The 27957-nt window shown below is 37.4% G+C and overlaps 1 pseudogene; it reads left to right on the top strand.

The window, feature by feature from the left end:
* The first annotated feature begins 20254 nt into the window (after positions 1 to 20254).
* LOC123628164 lies at positions 20255 to 27270 on the top strand (annotated as a pseudogene).
* Positions 27271 to 27957: the final 687 nt, after the last annotated feature.

Below are 27957 nucleotides of genomic sequence, written 5' to 3'. Positions count from 1 at the left end.
CTTTAATCCTAGCTATAAATAAGATTAAATGTTTCAGAAAAGGGGAGTCAATTATTGATCTTAACTCTTCGATTTTTTCCTATAACCAACCAAAAACATGAGGATAGGAAATTGGCTGGAATTTACAGTATTAATAGTTTTTCTTCATATGTTGTTTATATACACTTAAGTGGCCAGACACAATTATCTTGAAACTTAATGAAATAATCCAGGATATGTGCCTTCAAAGAGGTTATCATCTAAGTTTAAACAGCCCAAATAGGAAAAAGAATTAAGGTAATTTGAAAAACATTTGCCAATCCAGCTTGTTTTCTTGATCTTACTTTGGAGAGGAGAGTAAAAATGTGATGCAAAGTTAGCTTTGGCCATAGAGAAATCCTGTATAACTTGGAATTTTGTCCTGCAGCTTAGATAAATCTTCATCATTAATATTATCATCTTTGCCATCTTCATGGTAGAACTTCAAGGGAGACATTTTTCACATCTCAAAAGATGACCTTTTGTAATGTATTAATGAATTATCTATTGGCTCCTCTACAGTGATTTTTATAGATCAGTGTTCATCAAATGTTAATGTAATAAAAACTCTCCTGGAGGTCTTGTTAAAAACACACTTCAGAACGCTACACCCAAGGGTTCTGATTCAATTGGGGTAGAGTGGGCCCTGTGATTCTGCATTTTTTATCAGTTCCCAGTGATGAAGGCTGATGATACTGGTCCAGAGGACCACATTTTGAGGAGAACTGATCTAAAGTTTTTTCACTCTCTTCTCTAACACTCAATCTCATCTCCACTTTCAGATGATGACTTCTTTTTTTACTGAGCTATTCAGGCCATCTACCATGAGATACTGCTTCAACGTCAAAACATTCTAGACTCTTGGGGGGTTGGAGGTGGGTAAACTCACAACTAATAGACATGGTGAGTGTTGTAGGGGGGAAAGGGCATGCCTCAAATCATGGCTTGGCTGTGGCAAAGTCATAACATGTAACCAAAATGTTTGTACCCCCATAATATCCTGAAATTAAAAAATAAAAAATAAATAAAAAACAAAACATTCTAGACTCTTAATCATTTTCTTTTCCTTCCATCCTGTCTCAGGTTAGAAACATATCCTTCCTCCTTGCCAAGTAAAACCTATCACACTTTAACTTCAATCCCATCACTATATCAATTGTCCACTATATTAGTTAAGATTAATCTGCAGGTGATAGAAAACCCCAAGTAACAGTGATTTGAGCAAGATAGAAGATTCCCTCTAAGATAAACATAAGCATCCCAGGACTACTATATTATCTCCATAATCATCAAGTCCCAAATTACTTCTAGCTTGCTGTTCTGCCATTCCCAACATACTGCTTTCACCTCCAAGTCTACCTCGTAAGCCAAGAACTACATCTCTAACTATTAGGTCCACATTTCAGCCAACAGGAAGCAGAAAAAAGGAGAAGAAAGGTATATTTTCTTCCTTTTAAGAATATTTCCTAGAAGTGTACATACCACTTATGCTCATATCCCCATGGACCCATGCTTAGTCATGTAGACATACCTAGCTGCAAAGGGGATTGGGTAATGTACCTTTGCACAAGTTCTGACCAAAAAAAGTTGATATTTCTATTACTGAGGAAAGAGAGTACAGATATTGAGGTATGATTAGCAGTTTCTGTGGCATCCCCTCTTTTGATATTTCTCTTTATATTTTTTTTTCTGGTTCTTTCTTCTAAGCCTATAAATAGCCTAAAATAGAAATTTACTTCAACACTATTCCTTTTTCCAGCTACCACTCAATCTTCCATCTTCCTTTATTTCAAAACTTGTGAAAAACCAAGAGTTTATCTTCTGTAGTTTGCATTTTGTTATCACCCCACTTTCACCTTATAATCTGGTTAAGACCCCAATTGTTATTCAAACTACCTTCTGCTATATCACCAGTGACTTCCTTACTCAAATCTAGTGACTTGTAAGTCCTTGTAATACTTCATTAAATATAAATTATTGCCATGGAAGACACTATGGTAAAAGTAAACAAACATGGAGAGTAAGTAGTTGAATATGAAAGGAGATAATCTTGCATTGGGGATCTTGTATTTTGAATGCAACCCTATATAGGCTTGCCTTTAAGAGGGACGTTTTGACTAAATGATGTACGTCATAATAACTTTTGTTGTGAAATACATATAAACACTTTAGACATAAGTCTGCTTAGCCATAACTAAATAATACCTCACAAAAATACATGTGAAATTGAGTTTAAAAACCTGCCAAAGGAAATACTGTATACAACAAAATGTTTGGCACACATAGCAAATTCTTTTGTTTAACTTGTTTTCAACTCTCCACCATTAACTTCATTTGTCAATCTGCTTATATTTGTAAAATATTACAAATAGATTGGGTCTTTGTTTCCAAGGGTTCTTTCACTTAGCTTTGTCCTGACATGATTACTGCACCAAAAAAAAATAGGAGCAAGAAAGAAATGTTGTAGGTAATTGTGTTTCCCTAAGTCCCTCCCTGAACCCTTGCAATACTAGTGAGGGAAATAATATGAGAAGGAAAACTGTATGGACATATAAATCCTCTGGTTTTATAAGAAACCAAAATTGTTTTTGAGCTCCTTGACTGCAGAGGTGAGAGCCTATTAATTTGTAAAGACTTATGGGCCCAAAGCATGACTCGAAAGAAATTTATAATCTCTGGCAATTGATTATCACAATTAGAAACTTTTCTCTCTAACCATCTCTGAACTCTGCATGTCTGAGTTCTGACTCTTATCCAGCTATTATTACTGAATTTGGCATTACTCAGCCTTTTATTGCATGTGCTATCACCTGTGTACTAATCTGGCTCCTCCATACTTCATGGATTTATATCAACTTTGATTTCATTTATGGGTTCAAGTTCTTGACTTTGTAGTTGTACCTCATCTCCTCTCCTGTTTTCATTTCAGCATAGACACCATCTGTCAATCTTGGGTTCCTCAGCTTCAAGCTCAGCAGTTTCCAACCCTGGACACACCTTGGAATCATCTAGAAAGATTTAAATATCTATCAATGCCTGAGCCCTACCCACAGTACTGTTTTAAGTGGTTTGAAGTGGTTCGAGATGGGGTCAGGCATTGGTAGTTTTAAAGATTCCCCAGTTTAATCTGCAGCCAGATTTGAAAACTACCATTCTAGCTTCTGTATCTGTCCAAAATAACTATGGACTCTACTCAGGAAACTGCTCTACTACCCTCTCCTGGTGCCAGGCAACATTGCCTTCAGTGGTTCCATGGAACTCAGTAAACTCAGGTGCCAGGAAGAATCAATTAGATTTTAAATAGTAATCCATTTACTCAACAAACACATAATAAGTATACATTATTTTCTAAATAGTCAAAGAAAACTAGAATATAGTCCTTTTCCTTCAGAGCACACATGCTGGTGGGGTAGGCAATGAAGAAACAAATAATTACACCAAGATGAGAAGTGCTTTAATAGAGGTATGAATGAAATACTATAGGAACACAGAAGAGGAAGTAATTATCTGTCTGTAAAGATTATGGAAGACTTCCTGAAGCACATTTTAATCTTAAGAGTAAGCAAAAGTTTACCAGGAAGGTAAGAGAAGGTAATGAGATTCCAAGCAGAAGGGAAAACCTAAGAAAAACACAAAGAAAAGAAATTCTGTAGAAAGACACATGGATGGTTTAAATTTTTCATTTATGAATAGCATGAATTTTAAGAAAATTTTAGGAGTATTTAAATACTTCTTTAAAGAAAATATAAAATAATATTCAGTGAATTCAAAGTGCTGGGTCATTTATGTAAACAAGAATAAATCACCTTAATGGCCCTACAAAAGAGAAAAGACAAAATTATAATAGAAAAAACAAGAATCTACCTATGATATTTATTTTTAATGTCAATTCAGCTTGTTTGCAAATTCTGTCACTTCAAATTGTTTACAAACAATTACAAAGCTCTTTGGGATAGTTTGTCTTTCTGTATGTCTGGTTGGTAATGAAACTGGTACATTTCTTCTCTTTTCTTTGAAATCTGAGTGACTTATATTTAAGATTGATTGATTCCAGCACTCACCTAAAGATACAATCTTTCTGTAAGGTGCAGGGTTCAAGACTTTAACATTGCTGAGTATTCAAAAATCCTTGTTTTGTAGCAAAATGCTTACAATTTCTTGTAACATATTAGTCAGTTTCACTGCAGAAACACACATTACTAGCATTTATATTTTGTTACTTGGTCATCTCTGAAAACCCCATGCAACACACTCTTACACTGGCGCAGGGTCCATTTCAAAAGCAACTGAAAAAACAGCAAGGTTTACGTTTTATAGGCTTTTATATTTCTTCTTTAAAATCAAAATCCTTACCAAACTTTTCCTGTTCTTTACCTTCCAACGAGGCTTAGTGTTGTATTACATTCAAAAATTCCAAGCTGAAGACTGTAAATAGAGGCCTTTACAACCCAGAAATGTCCTCAACAGGCCCTTTGCATTAGATTACTTGCAAAGTGCGATAGACTAGGGAGAAGAGAAACTTCTTCCATGGACCCAGATTTAGGGTATGCTTGAGCAGAAATAATACCTAGACCTATATCCAAATATAGTCAGGATTATCCAGAAAGATGCTTTAGTGGCATGAAGGATTAATGACCAAAAATATAAGGAAAGAAAAGCCAGCAAAGTATTTTAAGAATAAAGAAGAGTGTGGTTAATAAAAAAGGGAGATTATGACATTCCGAGATTAATTAGACCAGCTTCAAAAGAAGTCAAATTTTGCCCTAGGTTTCAAAGACATTAGAGAGTCAATGAGATTTTGATTACCTTCAATCTCTTCTTCCCAAATGTCCACCTGATTTTCATCTTCCTTTTATTATATTTCAGCTCCCCAGTAGATTTCAATAGTTAACCACCAATGAACTTATTTGAACAGAATAGTTAATCCCTGACTTCATTGTAGGTATGCCATGTGACAAGCTGTGTTCAACCATTTTCCCCTGTGTGTAACAAAAGCTATATTTACTTTCCTGCTTACACACATTTGAATAGTAATTAAAGAAAGGTGATATCTCAAAGATCACAGTAAACTTTAAATACTGTTAAACAACTCCTATATAGAATTTGCAATACAATAGGGTGCTATCCCATGATTCTTCATATATTCATCAAGCTGTTTTTCCTTGTCAGGAACAATGATGGTAGAATTAAGAATTACATTTTTCTCTTCTCTACAAGATTTTATCAGATGTTTCAAAAAATAGAAAAATATGAAATTGCAACCTTCTCACAGCCAGATTAAATTACGTTGGTTTATTTAAACTACCATAGACTTTCAATGTTATGGAAGGTATAGACAAATGCATTTCCTTGTACTAATAAAAATAATACTAATAACTTGCTTAACGTACTGTTTTATGATTTTGTAAGGGTATAGTAATTATCATCTTCTTATTACCACCCAAAAACTCTGTAAGTTGGGCAAGGCCAGTATTTTTGCCCATTTTATAGAGGTAACTAAAGCCCAGAGTCATTAAATGTCTTCCTGGGCCTGACATTCTAGGGTTTTTCTTAATCCTTCAAGTGCTTCTTAGGATTAGGAAAGTTTGAAAAATATTGAATTCAATAATCCACATAAAATTTTTAGCACACTGCTAGATGCATAGTATGTACCTAATAAAAGCTGCCATTGATTACATATACTACATATATCATTTATTATTAAATTGGTGGTCTTATAACTGGGATTCAAAAGCTGATGTTTCAGAACAAGTTTAAGAGAAATACAAAAGCTTACCTAAGGATCTGACTGAGCAATGCCCAACATTTGGGTGGAGATCAAATTATTTAATAAAGTGTATTCAAACCCTGTAAGAATACAGAGTATAATTTCATGTTCCAAACAATCATGTCCTAAACACAGCCTTTCCTCAATGGCAGTGTTAGTTCTAGGAGACTACGCTTGTAGAAAAAAAAATAAAAAGTACAGGAAATTTTGTTTGCATAGTATTGTTCATTATATTTTTCAAGAAAGCATACTGTTGGGGAAAAGCCAAATTTATAAAACAAATAAATAGAGAAATGAGCCATTATGCAGTTATTAAAATATCATTACAAAGGAATATACAACATAGGTAAATTAGTACTACGCTATACTTCTAAAAAATATTTATATAAAATTACAGTTTCAGTATAAGCTAATGTAGGTATAAATTATAGAGAAAAGGAAGTATGCCAAAATCTTAATTGTAGCTATTTATTGAGGTTTAGAATATGTATAGCTTTCATTTTTTATATATATTTTTTTTAATTTTGCACATTTCCCCCAAAGTGAAGAATAAAGATGAATGTTATTTCTTAAATAAATGAATAATGCTAGAGGTCATATTGTTTCCTGTCACAAACATGGGCTTTGCATGTTCTATGTCCATGATACAAATAACTATGAGTGGTCTCCCAATTCTGTGATGCTGTAGCCACATTTGCTATCAATATTGACCAAGGCAAATTTTTTGGACTTTATTGAGTAGCCACTAGGTTCAAAGTAAAACATGGCTCCAGTCTGAGTATTGCAAGGAGAAATACATGGAATATTCAAAGACTTGACTAACTTTTCTCACAATTTTTTAAAAAGCTCTCTGGTAATGTTCAGACCATCTGAGTTTAGGGGCTGTTGTGCTAAATACACAGATGGTTTCTCAGTTGTCTGTCTTTCTGATTACTCCCAATCAAAATCTGCTTCCACTAAAGCCAAAAGCAAAGCTGGTAAACTGCTGTATACCCTATTGGGATAAGACAAGGAAGAAGCTGTGATAATGTCCTATGCACACTAGTGCTCTTCAGTTAGTGCTATCTGACTCCAAAGTAAGTAAATTGAATGGAACCAAACAGAGCCATTGAAGGAAATTGCCTTCAGCTGATATTTTCTAGTGCTCTGTCTTGTCTTCAAGGTCTGTGAATAAGGTTAATTCAAATCTTAAGGCCACATTCAAGATGTGTTCCAGCTCATCAAAAAGCACCCAGAGAAACCTGGGCAAAGAGAAACTAGCACAGCTCAACCTGTATCACTACCTAGCTGCACTGCACATCTCCCAAGTATTGGATTCTTTAATGCATGAGAAAGAAACTCCCTCTTATCTATATCCTTGCTGGATCTTCTGGAGAGAAAATGTCAGCTTCTGAGAATCAATTTAAAGAATATGGCTGCATTTCTGAAGGTATAAAAGTAGTGAAGCAGGAAGAAAATTGGGTCCTTGGCTTTAACTGATACAGCTCAACAAAAAAAATGAAAGGAATACTTAGAACTCAAACAAAAAGAGGAGTAGATAATGAGTGAAAGTAGTAGAACAATACCATGGAGTATTACTCAGCTATAAGAAATAACGATGATACGACATCTCTTTGGTTCTCCTGGAGAGAGTTGGAACCCATTATATTAAGTGAAGTATCCAAAGAATGGAAAAACAAGCATCATATGTACTCACCAGAAAATTGGTTTCCCTGATCATCACCTAAATGCACATCGGGGAAGGATACCAATTGGATATCAGACTGAGAGGGGGGATGGGGGGAGGGGATGGATGTATGCCTACATGATGAGTGCGTTGCGCACTGTCTGGAAAATGGTCATGCTTGAAGGTGCTGACTCGGGGAGATGGGGGGGGATGGAGGTATGACTACATGGTGAATGCCAGGCGCACTGTCTGGGGAATGGACACGCTTGAGGCTCTGACTCAGGGGGATGGGCGGGACATGGACAATGTATATAACCTGAGCTTTTGTACCCCCATGAAGAGCTGAAATAAAAAAAAAAAGAAAGTAGTAGAACAGAGAATGGGGCAAAATATTAAACAGTAGATAGAAGGCTTAACAATAAATAGCAGAGAAGCCTGAAGAGACATATGGATCTGGAAAGTGCTATTGCTCAGGAGCCTGAACATTTTCAGCCACTCTAATTTATTCAGTCCCATGTGGCTGAAAGGGGAGTAGAGTTCTAGTCCAAGTTCCAGATTGAAGGTAGAAAAATAGAACTTCTCACTCAGTAAAGCAGAGAAGGATGTTGGCTGCAAATAGGTTGGAACTGGGTCATTCACATTACCTGAAGCATTTTTCCAAGGATGGCTAAGGGTTGACTAAACTTGCTGGCATATTTCTTCTGCCTTCATAAAGCTGGCACCTAAAGGGACCTTATTTTACTTGTAGCAAAATAGTTTTGTTACACTCATCCCAACTGGCCAGCATGTTCATGACTCAGTACTGAGTAGAGAAGGCAGTCCTTGATAGATTCTTCTGGTGGTTGCAGTATGAGAGAACATGGCACAGGCTGGCAGCTGGGACATTTTGCCATTTAGCATGGATCAGGGGCTAGAAGATGCAGAACCTTAGATCTCATTCTATGTAGAATATTTATGCTGTCTTTTCATTGGAATTGGTTGCTCCCTTTCAGTGACCACACCCAATTGTAGAAGCCATCAATCTTCCCTGTTATTCCACGCCACCAAAGTGTGATACTATAGTATAGAACTCCTATAGTGGATGCCTTCTCACCATACTGAGAAAAGTAAAATCTGAATAAGCATTCATAGAAACTACTTAAATTAAACCTAAGCCTGTGATTGTACTTTTCCCAGAATTAGATTCATCTATTTTGAGAAACAGCAATATCCACTCTGAGTCTAATAAGCAGGGTGATCTTGAGCACATCACTTCACTTTTTAAGGTCTTAGTTTTCCCTTCTGTAAAATGAGGGGATATGAATAGATGATGTCATTGTATGATTACATGAATGAGGATATAGATGTGAAATAGAAAAATGGCATTCTGATTCTTCTTTTATGCAGATTGATGACAAAACTAAATAAAACTAAGAGGTTTCAGTCAGTCTGGTACTTATGTTCAAGTACATAACCTGTGGAAGGACATTGTCATCCATGATCTTGTCCTTGCCTGCATCTCTATCTCCAACTCAGGCCACTTCCAAACATGGACTTTATGTTCAGTCATATGGATCTAACTATAGGATGTCAGATACAATGTACTCATGAGGGGGCCCTACCCTAAAATTTAAGGCTTGGAGGAGAAAAAGAAAATATAGAATCCTAGTGGGCAGGTTCACTTTCAAGGAAAATGAGGAAGAAAGTTTCCAGGACACATATGCCCAGTTTCTCCTGAATGGATTGGATGGAACGAAGATGGGATCAGTTGAGTCCTAGCTCTGGATCCTCTGTTGAAAGTCAATAGACAACATGACTCCTATTTGCCCACTTAGCTCAACTTTTTGGTTTCTAAATGCTTTTCTTTCCAGGTCTGATTGCCCATATTCTTGAAAGCTACAAATTCTTGTGAGTAAAAGGAACTGTTTTCCAAGCCAGAAAGTAGGGAGAAAGAAAGAGAACATGAACATCATCATTAAGGCTTTCTTTGTTGTTATAGGGCCTGAACTGAGCAGGGAGGGTACATTCCAGCAGTCTTGCCCTAGAGATAATTATTTGCATTAGCAACTGACAGATGACGTAGGGAGTCAGTCAGTTCAGTTCTGAATCAGTTTTGTGTTCGGGCTTGAAATATTTTTTCCAGTTTATTGAGTGGCTATTTAATCAGCGCCTTTCTGGTATAGAATTCCTCTAGAGTACTGGTGGCTTTGATTATGATTAGTTCTAGAAGAGACTTTAAGGACTGTCTAGTATGACATTCTCAGTTGTCATAATAGGTACCTTGTTAACCATTGTTTCTCTAATACCAAGTCCAATGCTTGGCATACACTAAGAGCTCAATTTGTGTTGAATTTGAAAGTGAGGAAATTGACTTTAGTATGATTAGGTACAAGACTAGCTAATAGCAAAACTGGGGACAGAACCCAAGTCACCAGCCACCTAATCTCACCACATCTGCTTTCTAATTAAGTAATTAAACAAAATACAAGGACTCATCCTTAGCTTAAAATAAATAATATTACAATTTCTTAATAATTTTTAAAATTATGTATGTATTTTTAAATTCTTGTAAGCATGGTGACTTGGAATGCAAGCCATAGTTTGGATATGGCCATGGATATCCAACAATGAAGCTTGTTAGAGGCAGGCTGCCAAGGTGCAACATGGGTTTAGCCACATAACCAGTCTGATGAGTGAGTCCTAGCTTTGGATCCTTTGTTGAAAGTCAATAGGTGTGGGTTTTCAGCAACATGACTCCAAGTGGCAAGTTACTTAATCACTCTGTGGAAGAATTTCTTCATCAGCAAAATGGAAGAATAGTACCTACATCATAGGTTTACTGTATGAATTAAAATAAGGAATAAATATAAAGTGCCTGGAATCATGTGTGGTACATAACAAATGTAAGCTATTATTATTGATTGTTGTTCTTGCTATTATAGTTGATAATTCAATCTATAGCCACTTTACACGTGTTCTTCTCTATTTGAAGTTTGAAATGTAATAGGCATTTCTCAGATTCATTTCTCCCTAAAAGGTTAGGAAATGAGAATTCAGTACCAAGGTTATGAGATCCCATATGCTAGCCAAGGGATATGAGGCAGCCTCTCGATAGATTATTTGTATGAAACTGGTCTTGGAAAGTGAGACATAATTAACTACAGCTTATCAAGTTGATAAAAATCCAATGTCTTCATTACTTATACAAACTCAAAAGAGAAAGGAAACTCACTTCTTTGGGTTTAATGTTTGAGGCAGAAAATTTGTCTGGATGTCCGTTTTGTCAGTCAACCATACCCAAAAGTAAAAAATGATGCAGTAATTTTGACAGATGCCTAATGTCAAAATCAGATGGATAAAAATGTAGCTTTTCTTTCCCTAACTCAGCAATAGAAAAAAATTAAAAATTCTACAACATGGTGAGATTCCAACAGGGTTTGGGACATACATTTATAAAACAATGAGAAAAAACTACAATTTGTATCAAGAGGGGCCGTGATGTATTTACCTGTTTGACTCTAATATCTGAATGGCTGCAGGCTAAGTGAAATGAAGTCAACCTCATCTTTTTCATACTAGTGTCCACAGATACTAAAAATATCATTTTACCAGATTCTCACAAAGGCTTTGAAACACTACCAGCTGTGGCTACCACAATTGAAATATAGAAAAGGGTGGCTTTGTGCCACTGTTACATCATCACTATGTTGAGAAGGAATTACTTCCTGGAAGGAGTTATGGCTCACTTCTCATATTCTCATAGTTATGACAAAGTTTGCTGCTGAGGCCCATATATTCTTCTCGGAACTGGAAACAGAAATTTCTCAGAGGGTGACCAGACTAAGGGATGACTACACTTTACTGATACCATCATTGCCTTTTCAAAGATATGGAGCAACTATGACTGTGAAATGCTATGCCTTTTCCTAGGCAGCTCTCCTAGGCTTCATTCTCTAAGAATTTTACTCTAAGCAGTCATAGAGGCATCTGAGGCTGGGGGTAAGAATATCAAACAGAAAGGAAGTTGATTCAAGTCCTGGTGGTTCTATTTACTAAATGCTTGGCCTTGGAGCAGAAAATTTCTTTTATTTTCTGCCTCACTTTCCTCAAAATGAAAAAGGTTTTATGGATAATTACTAAGATTCCTTCTAGTCTATATAAAATGGCAGATTGCTACTAAATAATTTGTAACCTCATTTATGGGTGTTTTAAGTTCTTGACTTTTCTTAATTTTTTATTTCTAATTATTATGGGTACATAATATTTGTATATATTTATTTGATAAATATGATGTTTTGATACAGACATACACTGTGTGTTACTCAAATCTGGGTCATTGGGATATCCATCACCTCAGGCATTCACCGTTTCTTTGTGTTAGAAACATTCCAGTTCCACCCTTTACATTATTTGGATGGGTAGTTCTATTTTTAATTTTTTGAGGAACCTCCCTACTGTTCTTCATAGTGGGCACACTACCTTACATTCCCACCCACAGTGTACAATGGTTCCCTTTTCTCCACATCCTTGCCAACATTCATTATTGCCTTTTTGATAAAAGCCATTTTAACTGGGGTGAGATGGTATCTCCTTGTAGTTTTGATTGCATTTCTCTGGTGACTAATGATGTTCAGCATTTCTTCACATAACTGTTGACCATTTTTATGCCTTCTTTTGAGAAATGTCTATTCAGATCCTTTGCCCATTTTTTGATCAGATTATTTGGTTTTTTCCTACTGAGCTATTATTTGACCTCATTATATATTCTAGTTATTAATCCCTTGTCATATGGGGAGTTTGCAAATATTTTCTCCCATTCTATGGGTTATCTCTTCCCTTTGTTGATTGTATCCTTTGCAAAGCAGAAGTTTTTAGCTTGATGTGATCCCGTTTGTTCAATTTTGCTTTGGTTGCCTATGTTTTGAGAGTATTACTCAAAAAACTATTGTCCAGGCCGGGCGCGGTGGCTCACGCCTGTAATCCTAGCACTCTGGGAGGCCGAGGCGGGTGGATCGCTCGAGGTCAGGAGTTCAAGACCAGCCTGAGCAAGAGTGAGACCCCCGTCTCTACTAAAAATAGAAACAAATTATCTGGCCAACTAAAATATATATAGAAAAAAATTAGCCGGGCACGGTGGTGCATGCCTGTAGTCCCAGCTACTCGGGAGGCTGAGGCAGTAGGATTGCTTAAGCCCAGGAGTTTGAGGTTGCTGTGAGCTAGGCTGACGCCATGGCACTCACTCTAGCCAGGGCAACAAAGTGACACTCTGTCTCAAAAAAAAAAAAAAAAAAAACTATTGCCCAGACGAATATCCTGAAGCATTTCCTCAATGTTTTCTTTTAGTAGTTTCATAATCTCAGGTCTTAGATTTAAGTCTTTAATCCATTTAGAATTGATTTTTGTTATGGTGAGGGATAAGAGTCTCATTCTTCTGCATATGGATATCCAGTTTTCCCAGCACCATTTACTGAAGAGAATGTCCTTTCCACACTGTATGTTCTTTACAACTTTGTTGAAGTTCGCTATAAATGTGTAAATTTATTTCTGGGTTCTCTATTCTGTTCCATTGGTCTGTGTATCTATTTTTATGCCAGTACCATGCTGTTTTTGTTACTATAACTCTGTAGTATAATTTGAAGTCAGCTAATGTGATTCCTCCAGTTTTATTCCTTTTGCTCAGCATGGTTTTGACTGGGTCTTTTGAGGTTCCACATAAATTTTAAGATGTTTTTCTACTTCTATGAATAATGTTATTGGTATTTTGATGGGGATTGCATTGAATCTGCAGATTGCTTTGGGTAGTTTGGACATTTTAATATTGATTCTTCCAACCCATGAGCATGGAATACCTTTCCATTTCTTTGTGAAATCTTTAATTTCTTTCATCAACATTTTATTGTTTTCATTATAGAGGTCTTTTCTTTCGTTAAGTTTATTCCTAGGTATTTTATTTTATTTGCTCCCACCCCACCCCCAACCTGACCAGCATCCAGTGAATATTACTATCATGTGAGCACCTTAGTGTTGATCAGTTAGTACCAATTTGATGGCGAGTACATGTGGTGCTTGTTTTTCCATCCTTATAATACCTCACTTTGAAGGATGGGCTCAATCTCTACCCAGGATAATATAAGAGGTGCTAGATCACCATTGTTTTTTGTAGTTGAGGGGGATTACTTTCTTGATTTTGTTTTCAGCTTGTTTACTGTTGGTATATAAAAATGCTATTGATTTTTATTTGTTGATTTTGTATCCTATAACTACTTAATTTATCACTTCTAAGTATTTGTTCATGGACTCTTTAGGTTTCTCTAGATATAAGATCATATCATCTGCAAACAAGGATAATTTGATTTATTCTTTTCCAGTTTTGATGCCCTTTATTTCTATCTCTTGTCTGATTGCTCTAGCTAGAATGTCAAGTGCTATGTTGAATAACAGCAGTGAAAGTGAGTATGCTTGTCTTGTTCCAGATCTTAGAGGAAAGGCTGTCAGTTTTCCCCATTCAGTATGATACTAGCTATAGGTCTGTGATATATGCCTGTTATTGTGTTGAGGAATGTTCCTTCTATACTCAGTTTTTTGAGAGTATTTACCATGAAGAGACATTGAATTTTATCTAATGATTGTCAGCATCAATTGAAATGATCATGTGATTTTTGTCCTTTATTCTGTTGATATGATGTATCACATTGATTTATTTGCATATGTTGAATTATCCTTTCATCCCTGGGATGAATTCCACTTGTTCATGATGCATTTAATGCATTGTTGAATTTGGTTTGCTAGTATTTTGTTGAGAATTTTTGCATCTATGTTCATCAGAAATATTGACCTATAGTTTTCTTTTTTCATTTTGTCTTTTTCTGGCATTGGTATTACAATGATACAAGCTTTGTAGAATGACTTTGGGAGTCTTCCTTCCTCCTTGATTTTTTGAAATAGTTTAAGTAAGATTGGTATGAGTTCCTGTTTGAATGCTTGGTATAATTCAGCAGTGAAGCCATCAGGTCCTGGGCTTTTCTCTGATGGAAGACTTTTTTACTGCTTCTATCTCATTACTTGTTATCGCTTTATTCAAGTTTTAAATTCCAGGGTTCAATCTTGGTAGGCTGTATGTGTCTAGGAATTTATCCATTTTCTTCTAGGTTTTCCAATGTATTGGTATATAGTTGCTCATAGTAGTCTGTAATGATCCTTTGAACTTCTCTAGTATCAGATGTAAGGTCTCCTTTCTCATCCCTGATTTTATTAATTTGGGTCTTCTCTCTTTTTTCTAGGTCTGGCTAAAGGTATGCCAATTTCATTTATCTTTTTTTAAAAAACCAACTTTTCATTTTGTTGATATTTTTATTGTTTTTCTGGTTTCAAATTTATTTATTTCTGCTCTTATTTTTATTACTTATTTTCTTCCACTAATTTTGCTTTTGGATTACTCTTATTTTCTAGTACTTTGAGATGGATCATTAGGTTGTTTACTTAAAGATTTTCTGATGTAGGTACTTATTGATATAAACTTTCCTCTTATTACTGCTTTTACTGTATTCCATAGATTTTTCATATATTGTGTTTTCATTTTCATTTGTTTCAAGAAATTTTTTTACTTTCCTTCTTTATCTCTTTATTGACCCACTGGTCATGCGGGATCATATTGTTTAATTTCCATGTGTCTGTATAATTTCCAATGTTCCTCTTATTATTGATGTCCAGTTTTATTCCATCATGGTCAAAGATAATACTTGGTATGATTTCAATTTCTTTGAATTATTTAAGACTTGTTTTGTGGCCTAACATATGGTCTATCCTTGAGAATGTTCCCTGAGCTGAGAAGAATGTCTATTTTGCAGCTGTTGGATAAAATATTGTGTCAATATCTATTAGGTCCATTTGGTCTATAATGCAGGTTAAGTCCAATGTTTCTCTGTTGATTTTCTGTCTGAATGATCTGTCCAATGCTTAAAATAGTGTTAAGTTCTCCAATAATTATTCTATTGGGGTTTATCTCTGTCTTTCATTCTCATAATATTTGCTTTATATATCTGGAAGCTCCAGTGTTGAGTGCATATGTATTTAGAATTGTTATATCCTCTTGCTAAATTGACCCCTTTATCATTATATAATTACCTTCATTGTCTCTTTTTACAGTTTTCATGTTGAAATCTATTTTATCTGATAGAAGTATAGCTGCTCCTGCTCGTTTGTGGTTTCCATTTGCATGGAATATCTTTTTCCATCCCTTAATTTTCAGTCTATGTATGTCTTTAAAGGTGAAGTGGGTTTCTTGCAGACAATATATAACATATAATTGAGACTTGTTTTATCCATTCAGCCACTGTGTGTATTTTGATTGGAGAGTGTAGTCCATACCTATTCAAGGTTGTTATTGATAGGTAAGGACTTAATACTGCCACATTGTTATTTGATTTCTGGTTGTTTTGTGGTCTTCTTTTTCTTCCTTCCTTGTTTTTTGTCATCCTTTATTAAAAGTTATTTTCTTTGGTATTGTGTTTTAATTTCTTGCTTTTTACTTTTTGTGTATCTGTTTTGATTTCAGGTTAAAATGAGGCTTGCAAAAAACATCTTATAGCCAATTATTTTAAACATAAGACAACTTAAACTCTACTTACAAATTGACAAATAAACCAAGTGAAATATAAAATCTATACTTTAATGCAAACATATAAAATACATATAAAATTCTACACTTTAATTCCACCCCTCTCTTTTTATCTGTTTGTTGTTTCCATGTATATCTTTTTATACTATCTTTCAAAAAATTATTGTAGTTACAACACACTTCTGGCTAGAGTACTCCAGTTTCCCACCCCAGACTTCTGAGCCTAGTTATTTTGATGTTTGTCCTATCAAAATAATATAAGATCCTACTTATGTGTAGTTTATACACCAAAATTACAGCAATGGAGTATGCTGTATTTGTGTACTTATTGTTAACATTTAGGTGTATACCTTCAGATGATTTCTTATTGTTCATTAATCCCCTTTTCTTTCATATTGAAGAACTCGTTTCAGCATTTCTTATAAGACAGGTCTGGTGTTGATGAAATCCCTCAGCTTTTGCTTGTTTGGGAAAGGCTTCATTTTTCCTTCATGTTTGAAGAATATTTTTGTAAGATATAATATTCTAGGGTTAAGGTTCTTTTCTTCACCACTTTGAATATCTCATGGCACTATCTTCTGGCCTCTAAGGTTTCCAATGAGAAGTCTGCTGCCAGATGTACTGAGCTCCTTTATATGTTATTTTCTTCTTGCTTTCCTTAGGCCTTTTCTTTATCTGTAACATTTGGAAGCTTGATCATTAAATGCCTTGAGGTAGCCATGCTTGGGTTAAATCTGTTTGGTGTTCTATGACCTTCTTGTACCTGAATATTGATATCTTTCTCTAGATTTAGAAATTTCTCTGTTATTATTTATTTCAATAAACTTTCCACCCCAACCTCTCCTTCTACCTCCTTTTTAAGGCAAATGACTCTTAGATTTGCTCTTTTGAGACTATTTTCTAGATCTGGTAGGCATTTTTTTTATTCTTTTTTCTCTTCTGACTGTGTATTTTCAAATAATCTGTCTTATAGCTCACAAATTCTTTCTTCTTCTTGATCAACTCTGCTGTTGAGAAACTCTGATGCATTTTTCAGTTTGTCAATTGGATTCACCAGCTCCAGACTTTCTTTTATTTTTAAAATTATTTCAATCTCTTTGTTAAATTTCTCTGATACTCTACTGAATTCCTTCGGCCAGGGTGGGTCTAGAAATGCCATCCAGGGACTAAGGCCTGGAATCAGGGGTTTCAGTAGTCTTCTTGGTACTTTATTTTACTGTGGCTGAGCTGGTACTCAAGGTGCAAAACAAAGCCTTCTTAACTCTTCCCTTTCCTTTCCCCATGTGGAAGATGAGTCTCCCTGAGCTGCAAATTTTCTTCCCACATGATCTACAAGGATCCAAAGACTTCACTATCTTATTATCCTTTTTTTAAAGCCAGTCAAATTTAGCAGTGTGGGGTTATATTAATATTCTTTTAAAACACTTGGGGGGCGGGGTGGAACAAGATGGCCAAATAGAAACCACCAGTGATCATCCCTCTGCATGAACACCAAATTCAACAAATATCCACAAAACCAAGCACCTTCAGAAAAACCAAAAATCAGGGAGCAATCGTGGTACCTGGTTTTAACGTTATATCAAGGAAGGAGTCAATAAAGAGGGCAGAAAAGACAGTTTTGCATTGCCAATAGCACTCCTCCTCCAAACCCTGACAATGTCATGTCATTGCAACAAATGGAGAGAGAATCTATGTGCCTGGAGAGGGAGAGTGAAGTGGTTGTGGGACCTTATATTGGAACTCAGGACCATACTGGCACAGGGGAATACAGCACAGGGTGGTATTTTGCTGGTGCCCATGGAGAGAACATTTAGACCAGCCTAGCCAGAGGGAAATCCTCTGTCCTGAAAACTGAGTTCTGTCTAGCCCCACTACTGGTTGACAAAAATTGGTTTAAGGCCTGGAATAAATTCACAAGGCACTCAGGCCACAAAGGCTGCAGCCCATGGGAAACTCCTATGTCTGTGCCTGCTTGGAGCCAGTATACTTAGGATAGACATGACCCAATGAGAAACCAGCAGTAGTGGCCAAGCCAGTGCCTGTTTCATCCCTTCCCAAACTCCAGGCAGTACAGATCAGGGAGAGTCTTCTTCCACTTGGGAAAATGAAAGGGAAGAGTTCAGAGGGCTTTGTTTTGCAACTTGAGTACCAGCTCAGCCACAATAAAATAAAGTACCAAGAAGAATACAGCAAGGTCCACAGGGTTTTCCATAAGTTATTGGCCAAGGGTTGACCTATGTACCTTCAGGGCAGAACTGTGTGAGAACTAGTAGCAAGAGGATGTCATGGAGTTGATACTGAAACAGAGACAGAGTTGATACTGAAACAGAGATTCCAGAGGTTGCACAGTGCTCAGAAACATTGGCATTCCATCATAGCCAGAGTGGAAATATCACAATAAAATTCCTGGCATTCAGCTAAGGCAACAGAAAGTCCATGCATTAGGAAAAGTCCATGCTCTAGGGTTATGGCTGCTCCAGACCCACTGTAATAAAGCCTATAACCAAGCCTACACAAAACCAAAGAGAACTTCCAGGAAGTAATTGACTACCAAAACAAAAAGCAACATTGTTTAAAGACAATATACAAAATTGATTCCTTATAATATATCACCCAACATAGCTATTAATAGCAACATATTCAAAAATTTTTAAACATGCCAAGACAAAAATAAGACCCTAAATCAAGAAAAAATGTAATCAATATGAAAACATCCTTATATGCTTGGATTTTGTAATTAAAAGAGAAGAACTTTAAAGCTGGTATACATAAAAATATATTCAAATATATAAAGGAAAATATGGGGTTTTTTGGTTTTGTTTTTATAAAAGTCCTGACTGATCCAGACAGTGGCCATATATTGTTAGCTTCTTTATTTTATGTATTTTATTTATTTATTTTTGAGACAGTCTCACTCTGTCACCCTGGGTAGAGTGCAGTGGTGTCATTGTAGCTCAATACAACCTCAAACTCCTGAGCTCAAGCGATCCTCCTGCCTCAGCCTCTGGAACTGCTGGGACTATAGGCATGTACCACCACACCCAGCTAAATTTTCTACATTTTGTAGAGGACAGGTTCTTGATCCTGCTCAGGCTAGTCTCAAACTCTTGACCTCAACCAAACCTCCCACCTTGGCCTCCCAGAGTGCTAGGATTACAGGCGTGAGCCACCATGCAAGGCCTAGGAAAATATAGTTTTAATAAGAGAATAGAGATTGAATTGAGCTTTGGGTGGAGAAAAAATGGCAGAGAAGTGGTGATCTCCTGGCTCTATGCTGCCAGAGAAGGAGGTGAATAACTCAGACAGCTACACATGAGTGGATCGTTCCCCCTCAAGAACAGCATTGTGAATCTTCAGAGAAACAGCATGGGACAAACAGTATAGGAATTTTAAAAAAAGGGGGGTGAATAGGAGATACAGATACAATTGCAAAAACTGGAGAGTGGGAGATATACAATAGGGAATAAAGCATGGGATGGCCACACTCGCCCAGCCAGAATGCCCGGCTCCTCCATTGACCTCCACACCTCCTCAGACAGAGACATGCCTTAAGTCTGTGCAAAGCTGTGGCACAGGATGACAGGCTCTGTGGAGAGGAGAGAATAGCAGGAAATATTTCGAACTCCCCAGCGCTCTGTGCTGGGACTTCAGTGAATGGGGGAGGAAATGGTCTGAGTGGTTACTTCCTATGACTGCGCGAGGGAGTTTGGAGAGAGGCACCTCACCTCTGGTGGTCAGCAGGACCAGAACAAAGGAAGTGAACCCTGAAAAGTGGGCTCTGCCCCTGGAAACCACTGACAATTTGACTGGCTCAGGGTAGGACAGAAAGGACAAGGACCCTCTGCTAGGCAGACGTGAGACTATGGGACTGGGATGCAGAAGGTACATCTGGCAGCCTGTTGATTCAGCCCACCAAACCGCCATCTGCCAAATCCTAAGTGGTCACCCCCAGCGCTAGCCACTGCGATTTCAGGCAGCAGTCTTCTCCCAGCCCAGGGACTTTCACACTGGGCACAGCAGGCTCCACCTTGGAGGTGGGGAGAAGGGAGAAAAGCCACTTTCTCTGTGTGGCTGGTGTGAATCCACAGGACTTTGGTGCTGAAAGATAGTCCGCAACCTGTTGATTCGGCTAGGCGGGCTGGTGTTGGTGGGTGAATCTTGAGTGTTTCCCCCCAGCACTAGTTCTCCAGGTGTGGGCAGCTGCCATATGGGGGATCCCCAGCCTGGAGATGCTGGGGCATGTGGCAGTTTGGGGCAGCACCCCTCCCCTAGCCTTGTGACTTTCACACCAGGTGCAGCAGGCTCTGCCCTTGGAGGTGGGAAGAAGTGAGAAAAGCCAATTTCTCTGTGCGACTGGCATGAATCTGCAGGGCCTTGGTGCCAAACAATAGTTGGCAACCTGTTGATTCAGCCTGCTGGACTGGCTTAGGTCATATAATAAGATCATAACTCTAGGGCTTGCTCTCTGCATCCAGGAAGCTGCCAGCATTGGGGTTTGTACACGGGGAAGGAAAATCCTGGCCAGAGATCTCAGGAATTGCACCAATTGAACCCTCCCATCAGGAGCAGCCTCCCAAGTGTGGTGAGAGAGCCCTGAATAACACATTAGTGGCTCCCCCTAGCTGCAGATCAAGCAACCATAGAAGCACACACCCAGGCTTGCAGGCACCAGCTGAGATCTACCTTGCCCTTACCCCCACCTTAAGGGGCAACAGGGTCCAAGTAACCCACAGGAGTGGTAAGATTGGAACATTTGTATACCCCATCTGAGGTACCAGAACATAACACAGAGACATCAGATTACCTTGAAAATTGACTCCTCCATGCAAACTACAATCAACGACAGAGAGGGTAACCCCATAGCTTAACACAAAGCCTTCTATCTCAAGCTACTAGAGGGCAGTGGAATCATACCCACAATTGCAATCCACCACCTAGAAGCTTAAGCTATGGGGCCAAACTCACTAATCTCCACTGGCAAGATGTGAAAACAACAGGTCAGAGGTAACCCAACTTGCTAAAATACCTCTAAGGCAATACAGGACGAGTGCACCTCCCCAGCACTGTCAGGGAATGACCACTGGGGACTTGGAGATAGGGCCATAAGCCAGGTCTAGCCATCCCAGATCTCAACCAAATAACCTGATGAGAAAGAATCAGCAAAAGAATGCAGGAAACATAAAAATCACAGAGAAAAGTGACCCCCAAAAGAAATAATTAGATCCTAAATAATGAATACCAACTTAAACGAAATGATTAAAATGATGGAGGACAAATTCTGAATATGGATCGTAAGAAAACTGAATTGAATTGAAGAGAAAATAGAAGCCCAACACAAAGAAGCCACAAGAACAATACAGGAAATGAATGAAAAATTCTCTAAAAAAATTGAAATATTATGAAAGAACTAAACAGAAATACTGGAAATGAAAGAGGCATTCAAGGAACTAAAAAACATGGAGGAAAGTCTTAAGAATAGGATGGATCATGCAGAGGAAAGAATCTCAGAGCTTGAAGATAATGCCTACTTGTTAAACAAATCAGATGAAGAAAAATAATATAGAAGCAAGAGACAAGAACAAAACATACAAGAAATGTGGTATAATGTTAAGAAACCAAGTATAAAAAATATAGGCATCCTGGAAAGAGAAGTAGAAAATACAAAAGAGCTGGAAAATCTATTTCTTAGAATACTAGAGGAAAACCTGCCTGGCCTGGCCAGAAATCTACACATCCAGGTACAAGAAGCACACAGAACTCCTGGGAGACTCAATGTGAAAAGGCCATCATCACGTCACATAGTTATTAGACTGGCCAAAGTAAACACAAAAGAGGCAATCCTTCCAGCAGTTAAGATGAAAACAGCAGATAATGTACAAAGGAAAACCTATCAGACTAACTGCAGACTTCTCAACTGAAAACTTACAGGCCAGAAGGAACTGGAAACCTATCCTCAATCTTCTAAAACAGAATAATGGCCAATCTAGAATTCTCTACCTGGCAAAACTAAGATCCATCTATGAGGGAGAAATAAAGACTTTCCAAGACAAGCAATCACTGATGGAATTTGCGAAGACTAGACCAGCCCTGCAGGAAGTACTCAGACCTGCATTATACACTGAAAAAGTGCAATAGACACTCACCAAAGTAAAATCACTCGAGTTAAACTCCAGAATCTGGATTCCACAATGGTTTGAGAGGTAAAACAAAATAATAAGTATTTTTCCTACAATACAAACAGAAATGTACCCCAAATATCAATTCTCTCCATAAATGTGAATGGCTTGAATTGTCAACTGAAGAGACATAGACTGGCTGAGTGGATAAAAAAGCATAAGCCAAGTATCTGCTGTCTCCAGGAAATGCATCTAACCCACAAAGATGCTTTCACACTCAAGGTCAAGAGTTGGAAAACAAACTTCAAGGCAAATGGAAGCCAAAAGAAAGCTGGGGTAACTATCCTTATATCAGATAATATAGACTTTAAAATAGCAAAAGTAAAGAAAGACAAAGATGGTCACTATATAATGCTGAAAGGAAAAATACAACAAGAAGACTTAACAATTCTTACTATTTATGCACCCAACACAGAAGAGCCCAGATACATAAAGCAAACCCTGTTCATTCTAAATAACATGACAAACAGTAATGCCATAGTAGCTGGGGATTTGAACATTCCACTGACTGAACTGGACAGATACTCCAAGCAGAAAATAAGCAAAAAAAAATTGACTTAAACAGAGCTCTAGCATAAATGGGTCTAATGGACATCTACAGAACATTCCAACCAAATAAAGCCAAATATACATTCTTCTCATCAGCTCGTGGAACTTTCTCTAAAATCGACCACATCCTAGGCCACAAATCAGATCTCAACAAATTTAAAAAATATAAATCATACCATGTATCTTCTCAGACCACAGTGGTATAAAATTAGAGATCAATTCCAACAGAAACACTCACCACTTCACAAAGTCATGGAAATTAAACAATCTATTGCTGAATGACTATTGGGTCAAGGAGGAAATACAGATGGACATCAAAAGATTCTTAGAACTAAATGATAATGGGAACACAATTTATCAAAATCTGTGGGATACAGTGAAAGCATTCCTGAGAGGAAAACTTCTAGCATTAAAGGCTCACAGCCAAAAGACAGAAAGCTCACAAAACAACAAACTAAGAAACCATCTCACAGAACAGGAAAAGGAAGAGCAAATTAATTCTAAACCTAGCAGAAGAAAATAAATAACTAAGATCAGAGCAAAAGTCAATGAAATTGAGAATAAAAGAACTATACAGAACATCAATAAAACCAAAATTTGGTTTTTTGGAAGATAAACAAAATTAACAGCCCTCCTGCTAGAATGACAAGAACTAGAAAGCAAAGGACTCTAATAACTCAATTAGAAATGGAAAAGGAGAGGTCACTACAGACATCATGGAAATACAAAACATTATCTTTGAATACTATAAAAATCTATATGCTAAAAAACTACAAAATGTGGAGGAAATGGACAAATACTTAGAAACACACAACCTTCCTAGGCTCAATCAGAAAGAAACAGATTTCCTGAATAGGCTAATATCAAGCACAGAAATTAAAGCAACAATTAAAAATCTTCCAACAAAAAAACATCCCAGACCAGCTGGGTTCACAGCTGAAATTTACCAAACTTACAAAAGGGAACTCATATCTATACTGCAGAAATTATTCCACAACATTGAGAAGGATGGTATCCTCTCCAACTCATTCTAGGCAGCCAATATCACCTTGATACCAAAGCCAGGAAAGGACACAACAGAAAAAGAAAACTACAGACCAATATCCCTCATGAATATAGAAGCAAAAATCCTCAAAATAATCTTAGCAAACAGAATCTAACAGCACAGCAAAAATAATAATAATAATAATAATTCATCATGATCAGGTGGGCTTTATCCCAGAGATGCAAGGCTGGTTCAACATACACAAATCTATAAATGCAATTCACCACATATATAAAAGCAAGAACAAAAACCATCTGATTCTCTCAATAGATGCAGAAAAAGCATTTGACAAAATCCAGCACACCTTTATGATAAAAACTCTGGATAGTCCTAGAGCCCATCCTTTGAAGTGAGGTATCACAAGAATGGTAAAACAAGCACCACATGTACTTGCTATCAAATTTATACTAACTGATCAACACTAAGGTGCTCACATGGAAGAAATATCCATTGGGTTCCGTTCAGGTGTGGGGTGAGGGTGGGTAAATTCACAACTAATGGATGTGGAGCCCACTGTATGGGGGAAGGGCACAATTGTAGCCCTGGCTTGGGCAAGGCAAAGGCATTATATGTAAATAAAATATTTTTACCCCACTAATATTCTCAAATAAAAAAATAAGAGAATAGATAGGAGAATCTCAACAGAAAAATGAAAACACTATAGAAGAACCAAGTTTAAAAATCTATAAATTAAAAGTAAAATATCTCAAGTAAAACAATTTACTGGAAGAGCTTAACAGCAAACTAGAGTTAGAAGAAAGAGGGATCAGTGACCTTGAATACAAATTTTTAGAAATTATCCAATCTGCACTTCTTATATTATCCTGCATAGAGATTGAGCCCATCCTTCAAAGTGACGTATCACAAGGATGGAAAAATATGCACTACATGTACTTGCCATCAAACTGGTACTAATTGATCAACACTAGGGTGCTCACATGGTAGTAACACTCACTGGGCGCCAGTCAGGTAGGAGGGTGGGGGGGGTGGGTAGAGTGGGTGGAGTGGATAAATGCCACAGCTAATGGAGATGGGGCACGCTATATGAGGGAAGGACATGCTTGTGGCCCTGGCTTGAGTGAGGCAAATGCATTTCATGTAAACAAAATGTTTGTACCCACATAATATCCTGAATAAAATAAAATAAAATAAAAATGATAAAATTTAAAATAAAAGAAATTATCCAATCTGAAAAACCAGAAAGAAAAATATTTAAAAATAATTAAGAGCCTCAATGACCTGTGAGTTAATACAAAGCTCTCAAACATACACATAATTGGACCCCCAGAAGCAAAGAAAGAGAGAATGGGACAGGAAGTTATTTTGAAAAAATTATGCTCAAAATTTCTTCAATTTTTTGTAAAACAACAATCTACATATCCAGGAGCTTACAATACCCCAGTTGGCTAATTACAAAGAAAACCATACCCAAGCACATCATGGTCAAATAGCTAAAAACCAAAGATAGAAAATCACAAAATAAAAAGCAGCTGGAGAATGACAGATTGCAGACAATGACATAAGGTCAATTCACAGAACTAATTTTGTTGCTATATACTAACTATAAACAAACAATCAGAAAATTAAATTGCATTAATATGCATAACAATACTTAGGGGTAAATTTTCCAAAATACGTACTAGACCTGTATGCTGAAAATGAAACAGCATTCCTGAAAGAAAGTGATGAACTGAAAAAATGTAGAGATGTGCTATGTTTATGATTGGAAGACTCAATTTTGTAAAGATATCATGTCTCCCCAAATTAATATATGGATTCAATGTAATTTCAGTCAAAATTCAGCAGAATTCTTTGTGAAAATTGACAATCTAGTTTTAATATTAATATGAAAATGTGAAGAACTTTGAATAGCCAAAGCAATTTTATAAAGGAAGAGCAAAGTTGGGAGGCATATGCTGCTTTATATCAAGACTTAATATAAAACTACAGTAATCAACACAGTGCAGTATTTGTAAAACATACTTAAGTGCAATCAATACAATAGACTAGAATAGAATGCAGATATAGACCTACTCACATATGCTTAATTGGCTCTGAAACAGAGGTGTCAAAGAAATTCAATGTGGAAATGATATTCTTTTCAACAAATAGTGATGGATCAACTGGATACACAAATGGTTAAAAGATAATTCTTTATCTCACACCATACACACAAATTAACTTGAAAGGTCTAAAATACAGAAACATAAAACTACAGTTACAAAATTTCTAGAAGAATACATAAAAGAAAATCTTCCTGACCTTGATTTCTTAAGAAAATCTTACTCCTTATAAATAGGAAAAAAAGTGCTGAATTAGACTTCATAGCAAAGACTGAACTCTAAACTTTTTTCCTCTGGTCCAAATTTCTTTCTAAGAAGGCTGGTGAGTCATGTCTTGTAAATGATAAAATCTCATTGAAGAGATTTTTATTATCATACTATAATGTGGCCTACTTTCCAACTTGATAGCATCACATGACAGAAGGCCCCCATATCTTACCTCAAGTATTCCTCTCTACTGACTTCAGGTCTTCAAACAAAACTTAACTCTTTCAACCAATTACCAACTAAAGAATCCCTAAAACCCACCTATCTCTTGTAAGCCCCCATTTCAAGATGCTCTGACTTTTTGAGCCAAACCAATGTATACCTTCCATGTATTTAATACCTTTAATACCTATCTCCATGAACGTATAAAACCAAACTGTAATTTGGCTGCCTCTCATGCATTTTTTTTCAGCATTTCTTAAGACTATGTTCCCTGGCCTGCAGTTGCACATATTTGGCACAGAATTAACCTCTTTAAATTATTTTTGTGGAGTTTGGGTATTTTCCACTGACAATAGAAATGAAAAACTTCTGACCTTCAAAATACAACAAGTGGCAGAGGCTCCTGCAGCAGTGGTGGGCTGTGTGACGTGGAGCTTCCTCCTGCCCCTCAAGTCCAACCCTTTCAGCGTTCTGCTCCTGCACCAGCTCGCTCCTCGGTGCCAGGACCACCACCTTCAAGGGTGTCGACCCCAACAGCCAGAATAGCTCCCAGGTTTTGCTGTCTCCAGGTGGTGGATCCAATTTTTCATTAGGCTTTGATGAACCAACAGAACAACCTGTGAGGAAGAACAAAATGGCCTCTAACATCTTCAGCACACCTGAAGAAAATTCCCCTTGTTGAGCCAAGTCGGCAGGTGCCAAGTGTAGTGCTGGCAGAGAAGACTTCGAGTCATCTGGACCGCAGAGAAGGAACTCTTCTGAAGCAAACTCTGGAGACTTCTTAGATCTGAAGGGAGAAGGTGACATTCATGAAAATGTGGACACAGACTTGCAAGCCAGCCTGGGGCAGAGTGAAGAGAAGCCTATGCCCGCTGCTCCTGTGCCCAGCCCGGTGGCCCAGGCCCAGATGCCATCCAGAAGAAATCCCCCTGGCGGCAAATCCAGCCTTGTCTTGGGTTAACTCTGACTGTCTTGAACTCTGTCATTTAGTTTGTTTGTTTCCTCCATGCTTGTGAACTGCACAACTTGAAACTGACTGTACATCTTTTGGATTTGTTTCGTTAAAAAAGAAGCACTTTATGTACTGCTGGGTTTTTTCCCCCCTCTTTCTGAAAAACAGGTTTCTCTGTATCTGTCCTGGCTCCTCTGGGTCTGTGGACCACTAGTGTTTTCTAGTAGTAGATTGGAGGGAAAGCTTTGTGACACTTAGTACCGTATTTTTAAGAACAAGTAATTGGGTTCCAAATGTGTTAGAGGATCTTTTGACTGAGGTTTTTAACACGGTACTTGGGTTTACCAAGCCTTGATTAGACAGACCATAAACAGTCCACAAGCACCATCCTGTCAGGCCCCAACACACAAGGTTGTCTTATGCAGAGCCTTCTCCTTGGTGTTACCTCACTTACCAGTGCCCTTTGCTAAAAGCATCTTACTGTGCCATACGGAGCAATAAAGAGGCCTGTGCCTCATGCCTTGCTGCCTGCAGAGCAGAGAAACTGCCTTTTATTTTTTAACCTTAAGAAGTCAGATACTAACGTGACTGGTTGGCTGGTGAGCACAGCCTGCTGCTCTCACCCAGAGGAAGGCTCGGACGTACAATCAGACTGGCTGTGACTGAAAGTGGTGAAGCAAGCGAGGGAAGCTGTCA

Source organism: Lemur catta, chromosome X, assembly GCF_020740605.2.
Source record: "Lemur catta isolate mLemCat1 chromosome X, mLemCat1.pri, whole genome shotgun sequence".
Classification (NCBI taxonomy): domain Eukaryota; kingdom Metazoa; phylum Chordata; class Mammalia; order Primates; family Lemuridae; genus Lemur; species Lemur catta.
The sequence above is the reverse complement of the archived record's forward strand: the minus strand, read 5'-3'. Positions and strand labels throughout refer to the sequence as shown.